Consider the following 10,837-nt stretch of genomic DNA (forward strand, 5'->3'; position numbering starts at 1 on the left):
AGATACCCTTAATAACATAACACGTTGCCAATCAAGAAACAAATATTTTTCAACACTTCCCCGACACCTTTCCATCCCCCCATCTGTCTCCTGAAAACACTCCTGCTGTCATGAAACGTTCAGCTGTACGCGGGTCTGGGGGAGCAAGTCCTGATAGTGGTAAAGGCACAGCCAGGACATTGTGGGGGGCCAAAAAAGTAAGGGTGGGTCCCATCCGTCTGGAACGCCGAACTATGGGAGTGGGTGGACTTGATGAAGAAGCCGGCTGTTCGCATGCAGAAAGTACACAGCCCTCCACACCGAGCCAGTTGTCTTATAGAGCTGAGACCACAGGACGATCAATGGAACATACAGGTTTAGCCGTCCTGGAAGTACAGGTGGTGGATAGTGAGGATATAGATAACCCCACCCCTCCACCCGCTACTGACAGTGAGGAGGAGGTAGAGGAGGTTGTACTATCCAAACAAAAACTTTCTCAAGCTGACGAAAGGGTGCCCACGACTCCTATCTCAGTGGGCGTCCCCACAGTGGCTGTGGGGAGGCCTAGGTCTTATATTTGGGACCATATCCATGTGCACTCTCAGAGTGCTACCTTGGCTGTTTGTAGGCACTGTGGGGCAAATATCAGCAGAGGCAGAGACCTGAGACATCTTTCGACCTCGGGGTTGAGTTCTCACTTGAAGCGACACCATCCCTCCATATCGGTACGAGGGGGAACTGCAAGCCCTTCCAGTGGCAGCATTAGCACACATAGTTCTCCTGGTGAAGATGGTGGAAGGCAGACACAGTCCACCTTGGAGGATTGGGCCATTCCATTACCCAGAAAGAAAACGGGGGAAACATTACTCACACCCCAGCAGATAACCCAAACTGTGGGAGAGATGATTGCCCTTGATCACCATCCCTTCCGCCTGGTTGAACAAGAAGGCTTCGTACGCCTTATGAAACAGCTGTGCCCCCGATACAAAATCCCCTCCCGTCACACCTTTTCCAGAAAAGTAATTCCCGGCTTGTACGAGGGCTGTAAGGAACGCATTTCACAGATGTTGCGTAGCGCCATGGGAGGACACATCCATTTCACCTCTGACATTTGGTCAAGCTTGGGAGGAGGCCATTCCTACCTCTCTCTCACAGCACATTGGTGGGAGAAGGAAGGCAGTATGGATACATCCCATCGTTGGGCACTCCTCGCGTTGGAGGTTGTTGATCGAGATCACAAGGCAGAGACCATCTGCAGCTCTCTGGAAAACATTATGGGGGAGTGGATGCAGTATAGGCCGGAAGAAATGAGGAGGGGCTTTATGGTGACTGACGCTGGGAAAAATATGATCAAAGCGGTTGAAAGTGCCGGGTTTCAGAATGTGTCCTGCATGGCCCACATGCTTCACAATACCGTCAAGGAAGGTTTAAAGAGCCCAGAAGAGCAGCCAGCCAGCAACGCAAACATCTCCCTGCTGATCGAGCGCTGTAGAAAGATCGCAGGCTACTTCCACAGGAGCATCAAGGCAGCCCGGCAGCTGAGAGAGAGGCAGAGCCTTGAAGGCCTCCCGCAGCACAAGCTGCTCCAGGACGTCTCAACACAGTGGAATTCAACCTTTAAAATGCTTGAACGCATGGTCGAGCAGCAGAAGGCGGTACACGGCATCTCGCTCACTTTGGTTGCGCCAGTTAGCAAACTTGTTCCAAATAAGCAAGAGTGGGACACCATCTCCCAGCTAGTAGACATACTAAAGCCATTCAAACATGCCACTGACACCCTTTCGGACTCAAAAGCCCTTCTTAGCCAGGCAGTGCCCATGGTCTTGAGGCTAAGGAGGCACCTAGAAAGGCTTGGGGCCGGTCGAACAATGGACTCCCTGGCTGGACCGCTGACACCGCCGGCCCAGGAGGTGGTGAGGAGGTTGTCCTTTGCTGTACGGAAACGCCTTGAGCCACTTCTTTCCAGCAAAGTCCATATGCTGGCGGCCTTGTGTGATCCCCGGCTAAAGTACAACGTCTGCCCAAAAGACTTTACCGTGTGGAAGGCCCAACTAGTTAACCTTGTAAGGGAGGTCTTTGCTGCCAGGGTAGAGGAAACGGGCACAGCGGCCCCTCTTCCGGAAATGCCTGTAACCCCCAGCACTAGCGCTAGTGGCGAGACAGAAAGTCCCGGGGAGCCGGGAGGTGTTTGCCGAAGGGATACGGATCTCCAGCAGCGACCAGGAAACGTATTTTTTGCGGAGACGGTGGCCATACTAGCCTGCTCTGAAGAATCCTCTTTGCTGGCTTCTGCTCAAAAGGTAGACTCGGCCGAATGCTCGGTCAACAGGTACTTTGAGGAGCCTCCTGAGATAATATCTTGTGATCCATTGGCCTATTGGGCTTCACGCGAACACATGTGGCCGGACCTGTCACACGTAGCCCGCCAGTTCCTCAGCTGTCCTCCCACGAGCGTGCAGAGCGAAAGGGTCTTCAGCCTAGCGGGAGATGTAGTCACGCCCCACCGCAGCTTGCTGGACCCCCAAACAGTTGAGAAACTGGTTTTCCTGACGGCCAACCTTCCCGTGTTGAATTTCCCAGACTTGGATTTTGACACCGACGGCTCTTAGAACAATAGTTCTCCTTTAATCAGCTCTGCTTCAGAGTAACTTTGGCTACTTTGGTGGCTGGCCAGGGGTGGGGTTGCCCCTTTGGACTCTGTCAAATTACTCTCTCCTCTAACCTACAATGCTTTCCTCTCTCTTTTTCCTTCCTTTCTCGTCTTTATCATCACTCACCGTTGCCCACTGTTGTTTTCGGGTTCATCAATCACAAGGCGCCGTTTCCCGAATCATTGAATCATGGAACCATAGAAAAGTAGAGTTGGAATAGAACTCATGGGCCATCGAGTTCTCCCCCAACAGACACGCAGGAAGTTTCATTCAAAGCATTCCCGACAGATGGCCATCGAGCCTATGCTTAAAAGCTTCAAAAGAAGGAGGCCCCAACACAGTCCGGGAGAGACAGTTCCACTCCAGAACAGTCTTCACAGTCAGGAAGTTCTTCCTGATGTTCCGGTGGAATCACCATTCCACTTGTTGGAACACACTGCTCCGTCCTGTTGTCTTCTGGTCAGCAGAAAATAAGCTTGCTTCCTCCTCCCTATGACTACCCCTCACATACTTGTACATTGCTAACATTTCTCCTCTCAGCCTTCTCTTCTGCAGGCCAAACAATGATTACCAGCTAATAAAGCCTCTACTCATACTGCTTGATCAGACCCTTTTTCATTGCAGTCGGAATCCTCTATACACTTTCAAGCTTGAACGCATCTCCATTTATCTGCGTTGCGCAAAGTTGGACATATTCCAGGTGCGGTCTGACCACGGCAGAGTAGAGTGGGAACAGGACTGCTTTGGATCTAGACGACGATATACCCCAGTTAATGCATGCATAAAGCCGATTGGATATTTGCTCTGCCACAAACCATAGTAGGCTCATTGTTATGTTGTTGTCCACGAGGACTCACAGACAGTTTTCAAACACACTGCTGTGAAGGTAGGCGTCCAAAGAAATGTCGCTTGGATTTACATTATGTTTAACAAAGTGAAGTTTCTTTCATTTGTCCCTGTAGAACTTAATAAAGTTACTTTTGGTCCATCTCTGTAGTCTGAAGTCACAAAGTTTTTTCTCTCCCTCAATAGTGACGCTCTAGAGGTAGAAGGATTTTTGGTGAGAAATTACTCCATGAAATCCTAGGTAGGATATGCATCCTCTTTGGGTTCATTACGGATTTCATTCAATTCCATTTTTTAATTTTTTGGGTTCAAACATTATTTCCCTCATGAGCCTGGAATTTTTGGACTTCTCCAGATCCTAAGAGTTCCTGTACAGAAAGAGCAGTGATATATTTGATGAGGATACTTTGGATATTCATTTAAGGTGAAGGAATACGCCAGAGTCATATTTTTTTGAAATATCTGTCCATCTGAACGTTTGAGGACGTGTTTTGCCACGGGGATTAATACAACACCTCGACTATGGCCAGCACTTATCTAAAGTTTCATCTTTCACTGTCCCATCGGCTTGAGCGGTTAGGGTCGACGCAGTGGCCGCGGTACGGCCGCCTTTGGTCCCCCTTTCCCTCTGGCCGCGCACGCGGGCGGTGGCGTTTGCCCGTCAGGGCGTGTGCCTTTGCGGCTGCTAGTGACCTCTGGGCGCAGGTTCCGTCGAGTGCGAACCACATTTTGCTGGCTTGTTGGTATAACTCAGAGGGTCGAATCGTCAAAGACAGTGGAACACCATTAAATTTGGACAAATTTCTCAGAATGTAAACCTTGTGTCCCATCACCCTGAAAGGCTGTGATTGACGCTGTTGCTGCGGAACGGCCGCCTTCGGTTGTTCTTGCCCTCTTGCCGTGCACGCGGGCGGTGGCGTTTGCCCGTCAGGGCGTGTGCCTTTGCGGCTGCTAGTGACCTCTGGGCGCAGGTTCTGTGGCGTGGGAACTTCAATTTGCTGGCTTGTTGGCAGGGACAATAGAAGAGGGTGGAATCACCGCACCGCAGCAGGACACCTCGGCCTTGTGCACCTCTTTTTTACATTTTCTTCTTCCACTTTCCAAACGCCTTTAAAGGCAGTGGTACTCGACGCTGCGGCTGCGGGACGGCCGCCTTTTGTTCCCCCCGCAATCTTGCCGCGCACGCGGGCGGTGGCGTTTGCCCGTCAGGGCGTGTGCCTTTGCGGCTGCTAGTGACCTCTGGGCGCATGTCCTCTGGCTACGGAAGTGCTTCTTGCTGCCTTGTTGGCAGCGACGATAGAAGAGGGTGGAATCACCGCACCGCTGAAAGCAGGACACCTCGGCCTTGTCCACCTCTTTTTAAAATTTTCTTCTTCCACTTTCCCATCGCCTTTAAAGGCAGTGGTACTCGACGCTGCGGCCGCGGGACGGCCGCCTTTTGTTCCCCCCGCAATCTTGCCGCGCACGCGGGCGGTGGCGTTTGCCCGTCAGGGCGTGTGCCTTTGCGGCTGCTAGTGACCTCTGGGCGCATGTCCTCTGGCTACGGAAGTGCTTCTTGCTGCCTTGTTGGCAGCGACGATAGAAGAGGGTGGAATCACCGCACCGCTGAAAGCGGGACACCTCGGCCTTGTCCACCTCTTTTTAAAATTTTCTTCTTCCACTTTCCCATCGCCTTTAAAGGCAGTGTACTCGACGCTGTGGCCGCGGGACGACCGCATTTGGTTCCCCCCGCAATCTTACCGCGCACGTGGACGGTGGCGTTTGCCCGTCAGGGCGTGTGCCTTTGCGGCTGCTAGTGACCTCTGGGCGCATGTCCTCTGGCTACGGAAGTGCTTCTTGCTGCCTTGTTGGCAGCGACGATAGAAGAGGGTGGAATCACCGCACCGCTGAAAGCGGGACACCTCGGCCTTGTCCACCTCTTTTTAAAATTTTCTTCTTCCACTTTCCCATCGCCTTTAAAGGCAGTGTACTCGACGCTGTGGCCGCGGGACGACCGCATTTGGTTCCCCCCGCAATCTTACCACGCACGTGGACGGTGGCGTTTGCCCGTCAGGGCGTGTGCCTTTGCGGCTGCTAGTGACCTCTGGGCGCAGGTTCCGTCGAGTGCGAACCGAATTTTGCTGGCTTGTTGGTATAACTCAGAGGGTCAAATCGTCAAAGTCAGAGGAACACCATCAAATTTGGACAAATTTCTCAGAATGTAAACCTTGGGTCCCATCACCTTGAAAGGCTGTGATTGACGCTGTTGCTGCGGAACGGCCTCCTTTGGTTGTTCTGGCCCTCTGGCCGCGCACGCGGGCGGTGGCGTTTGCCCGTCAGGGCGTGTGCCTTTGCGGCTGCTAGTGACCTCTGGGCGCATGTCCTCTGGCTACGGAAGTGCTTCTTGCTGCCTTGTTGGCAGCGACGTTAGAAGAGGGTGGAATCACCGCACCGCTGAAAGCGGGACACCTCGGCCTTGTCCACCACTTTTCTAAATTTTCTTCTTCCACTGTCCCATCACCTTGAGAGGCGGTTGTCGACGCTGTTGCCGAGGGACAGACGCCTAAGGTTCCCCTCGCCCTCTGTCCGCGCCCGAGGATGGTGCCCTTTGCCTGTCAGGGCGTGTGCCTTTGCGGCTGCTAGTGACCCTTGGGCGCTGGTTCTGTTTGTAGGTAGGACGATAGAAGAGGGTGGAATCTCACCGCAGAAAGTCTTACACTCGGAAGACTTGTAGTCTTCAACTAACTATGGCGAACTCTCGGACATATTCAGAAAAGAAATTCCTGTTGGACATCAACGGCGTCACTTCCTTCAAGTCCATGCCATCCTGATGCTATGCCTGTAAGATCACTACCTCCTTGAATCGGACGGGCAATAAAACATGGAGGATGGACCAGTTGGATCTTCTAACACTCCCAGGCACTGTCTTGTTTTTCAAAAAGGAATTCTTTTCAAAAGTGCCGTTTTTTCCCACGCTCTGCCTTCCTAACGGTCAAGCTCTCACATCTGCAGGTTTCTGGACTACGGCATTGCGATGACAATGCCAGTATGCGGTCCTCCAATTTTTGCATGAAGTCTCTTTTCTTTTTTTGTGTAGTGTGGACACAGTTCTGCAAAACCTCTACTAACTTGCAGACCACAGTCCACACCTACAGTGAGATGTTGCAAGAATAAAGTAAAGGTCTGTCAAACCCTCCTCATCCAATCCATGCTGTTGACAGTTATACATCTCTGTGGTTCCCTTTGGCTTCCTTCTCAACCCAGCTTTGGTCATTTACCGTTAATAAAACCAGACACACACACAACTCTTCCCTCTAGTTCAACGCCATTAACCTGACATCAGAGCCGTAAAACATTCCAGTTCCGAAAAGCCTTCGAGGACTGTGGGGTGGATCGCTGGCAGATGCAGAATTGGATTCCAGGCAAAGAGTATTTCGCACTGTATTGATTTTTAACTCTCAAACTACCTCATCTATGTGCAATTATTCAGCCCTCGGCCACAGAGCCCTGTTTTTACACCTCTTGTTTTTTAAGCAGGTAATGCTGTGACAGCTTTCTTATTTTATGTGTTATTGAAGCAACATTTCCTTTAACAAATATAAAATTTTGGGGTTTAATTGTTCACATTGTATTGCTGACGGCCACGCCCCATGGAAGCTGCTCAGAGACCCTCCGGGAAGATGGGCCGGGTAATAACTATTAAGATCTTACTGTGGTATTAGAACAATCATTATTGATGTCATGATGTCCACGATTTCCCTGTGGAATGCCAGCTAGCTTGTGTCCTCCCGGGAAGGGTGCGGCCAGGGCCGCTGACGGTTTGCTGTCATGGAGTGTGCCTTTGTGTCGGCTACAGACTGTGTTGCTATGTTCTGGTTGACACATTAGTCAGTGGGGCTTGGGCCCCCATTTCACTAGCAGACGTGAAGATTACACGCCCTTCCCCATGTGGGTTCAGTGGTGGGCGTGGGGCCGGCCAACGGTGGCCGGCCCCCCTGGTCAGGGGGGCTTGGGCCCACAGTTCAATAGCAGACGTGAAGATTACACGCCCTTCCCCATGTGGGTTCAGTGGTGGGCGTGGGGCCGGCCAACGGTGGCCGGCCCCCCTGGTCAGTGGGGCTTGGGCCCCCATTTCACTAGCAGACGTGAAGATTACACGCCCTTCCCCATGTGGGTTCAGTGGTGGGCGTGGGGCCGGCCAACGGTGGCCGGCCCCCCTGGTCAGTGGGGCTTGGGCCCACAGTTCACTAGCAGACGTGAAGATTACACGCCCTTCCCCATGTGGGTTCAGTGGTGGGCGTGGGGCCGGCCAACGGTGGCCGGCCCCCCTGGTCAGTGGGGCTTGGGCCCACAGTTCACTAGCAGACGTGAAGAATACACGCCCTTCGCCATGTGGGTTCTGTGGTGGGTGTGGGGCCGGCCAACGGTGGCCGGCCCCCCTGGTCAGTGGGGCTTGGGCCCCCATTTCACTAGCAGACGTGAAGATTACACGCCCTTCCCCATGTGGGTTCAGTGGTGGGCGTGGGGCTGGCCAACGGTGGCCGGCCCCCCTGGTCAGTGGGGCTTGGGCCCACAGTTCACTAGCAGACGTGAAGAATACACGCCCTTCCCCATGTGGGTTCTGTGGTGGGCGTGGGGCCGGCCAACGGTGGCCGGCCCCCCTGGTCAGTGGGGCTTGGGCCCACAGTTCACTAGCAGACGTGAAGAAGACACGTTTGAGGGGCTTGCGCCCACATTTCCAGGTATTTTACTTCTCTCTCTGTCTCTGGGAAGCGTGCCGGCCAATGGTGGCCGGCCCCCCTGGGCAGTATTTCAAGGTGCGGGCCTTGCCGCCTGTGGGTGTATCTTTCTTTCCTTTTGTTTTTGCTGCCTCACGGCCTACGTGGTCGTATTTCCCGCGGTGCACCGCATCTCTCTTCTTTCTCGGCTGTCGTTCTTTACCCCTTTGTGCGATTTGGCACAGAAGCCTCCTTGGGGGCGGCCACTCTTTCTTCCTTTTCGGGAAGCGTGCCGGCCAACGGTGGCCGGCCACCCTGGACAGTATTTTAATGTGCGGGCCTTGCCGCCTGTGGGTGTATCTTTCTTTCCTTTTGTTTTTGCTGCCTCACGGCCTACGTGGTTGTGTTTCCCGCAGTGCACCGCATCTCTCTTCTCTCTCGGCTGTCGTTCTTACCCCTTTTGTGCGATTTGGCACGGAAACCTCCTTGGGGGCGGCCACTCTTTCTTCCTTTTCGGGAAGCGTGCCGGGCAACGGTGGCCGGCCGGCCCTCAGTGAGCAGTATTTAAATGTGTGGGCCACTCTTTTTCCCTCTGTGGGAAGCGTGCCGGCCAAAGGTGGCTGGCCTAGTATTTTAAGTTGTGGGCCACTCTTTTTCCCTCTGTGGGAAGCGTGCCGGCCAAAGTTGGCCGGCCTAGTATTTTAAGTTGTGGGCCACTCTTTCTTCCTTTTCGGGAAGCGTGCCGGGCAACGGTGGCCGGCCCCCCTGAGCAATATTTCAAGGTGCGGGCCTTGCCGCCTGTGGGTGTATCTTTCTTTCCTTTTGTTTTTGCTGCCTCACGGCCTACGTGGTCGTGTTTCCCGCGGTGCACCGCATCTCTCTTCTCTCTCGGCTGTCGTTCTTTACCCCTTAGTGCGATTTGGCACGGAAGCCTCCTTGGGGGCGGCCACTCTTTCTTCCTTTTCGGGAAGCGTGCCGGGCAACGGTGGCCGGCACCCCTTGGCAATATTTCAAGGTGCGGGCGTCGTCGCCTGTGGGTGTATCTTTCTTTCCTTTTGTTTTTGCTGCCTCACGGCCAACGTGGTCGTGTTTCCCGCGGTGCACCGCATCTCTCTTCTCTCTCGGCTGTCGTTCTTTACCCCTTTGTGCGATTTGGCACAGAAGCCTCCTTGGGGGCGGCCTCTCTTTCTTCCTTTTCGGGAAGCGTGCCGGCCAACGGTGGCCGGCCCCCCTGGGCAATATTTCAAGGTATGGGCCTTGCCGGCTGTGGCTTTTTCTTTCTTTTCTTTTCTTGCCTCCAGTAAGTTACAACACAATCACACAATAAACACAATCACAACACCAAAAAAGGCCAAAACCCACAACAGGCAATGTGCCATGCTTTCTATATTTAGTAATTATATATAATACAAAATAATAAATACAGCCAGACTTTTGAGCTGCAAGGATATTCAGTGCAATTCAACCAGACCAATAAAAGATTAACCTTCGAAAAAGGCGACCAGGCTTTGAAACAGTGATACTACTCTGAATCTGACCAACCAAAGAATTCCCCTAGATAGCAAGCACCCAGGCTTTGAACCACCGAGGCTATTCATTACAATTTTACCCCCCTAAAAGGCAAGTACCTAACCTTCCAAGCAGCAAGCCTATTCCTTTCTATTCCACCTCACCAAACAAGGATTCCCATAAGAAAATGGCCAGGCTTTCAGGCTACAAAGCTATTATTCACTGTTATTCCACCTACCTAACAAAGAATTCCCATACACCACAGCAACGCGTGGCCGGGCACAGTAAACTATAAAATTGTGCAATAAATCTTAGGAAAGGGCAAACGCTCTGCAATTTAGCAAACAAGCAGGGTGGATTGTGTTCTCCCACTGTACCAAATTTGATCAGTATAGCTGAAAAAATGAGAGCAGGAGAGCCCCCGACCCCCCCCCCCCGGGGCTGTTTTTGGGAGACCGCGCATGCGCGTCCGCCATTAACGAATTAATTTCGAAAATAACGAATTTTCGGTAATTTCGAAAAATTTTGGGGACAAAATTCGTAAATAGCAACAAAAACGAAAAACTGCCCCCTCTAGTTTTGAAACGAGTTTAGAATCAAATTTTTCATGGATCGATCAAGCCTAGTAGATGCCATTCAGTGAGAATGCAGATGGGCAGTAAGGCTAACAGGAAAAGAAGAAAAGCTATTGGTTGATATGATTTATGGATATATATTCACATGCATGCCAAGAAGAAGAGAGAATATGTAGATATAGTGCAAAAACGTGGTTTAGTGCAAATTTCCAAGATGGTTCCAAGAAATGAGTCAGCTATTAACAGGGACACTTTGGAGAATAATACTGTACACTGGAGCTAAGATATAGCCCTTGTGTGGATTCAATGTCAGTAAATCTTTTGGGGTTTTTTACCGCTTTAAGAAAAGAAAAGAAGAAAAAGAGTTCAGCCACCTTGCCTTGCCTGCAAAGAAAACTACAAGGTTCTAAATCTATACAAATATATATGTAGGTAAAGGTAAAGGTTTTCCCTTGACATTAAGTCTAGTCATGTCCGACTCTGGGAGTTGGTGTTCATTTCCATTTCTAAGTTGAAGAGCCGGCGTTGTCTGTAGATGCCTCCAAGGTCATGTGGCCGGCATGACTGCATGGAGCACCAT

At 51.9% G+C, this 10,837-nt stretch overlaps 1 protein-coding gene across 4 annotated transcripts in view; it reads right to left on the bottom strand.

The window, feature by feature from the left end:
* Positions 1-10,837, bottom strand: part of rab27b (RAB27B, member RAS oncogene family) — a 175,856-nt gene that overhangs the window by 92,367 nt on the left and 72,652 nt on the right. The window lies entirely within an intron of this gene.

The sequence above is a fragment of the Anolis carolinensis genome, chromosome 2 (assembly GCF_035594765.1).
Source record: "Anolis carolinensis isolate JA03-04 chromosome 2, rAnoCar3.1.pri, whole genome shotgun sequence".
Classification (NCBI taxonomy): domain Eukaryota; kingdom Metazoa; phylum Chordata; class Lepidosauria; order Squamata; family Dactyloidae; genus Anolis; species Anolis carolinensis.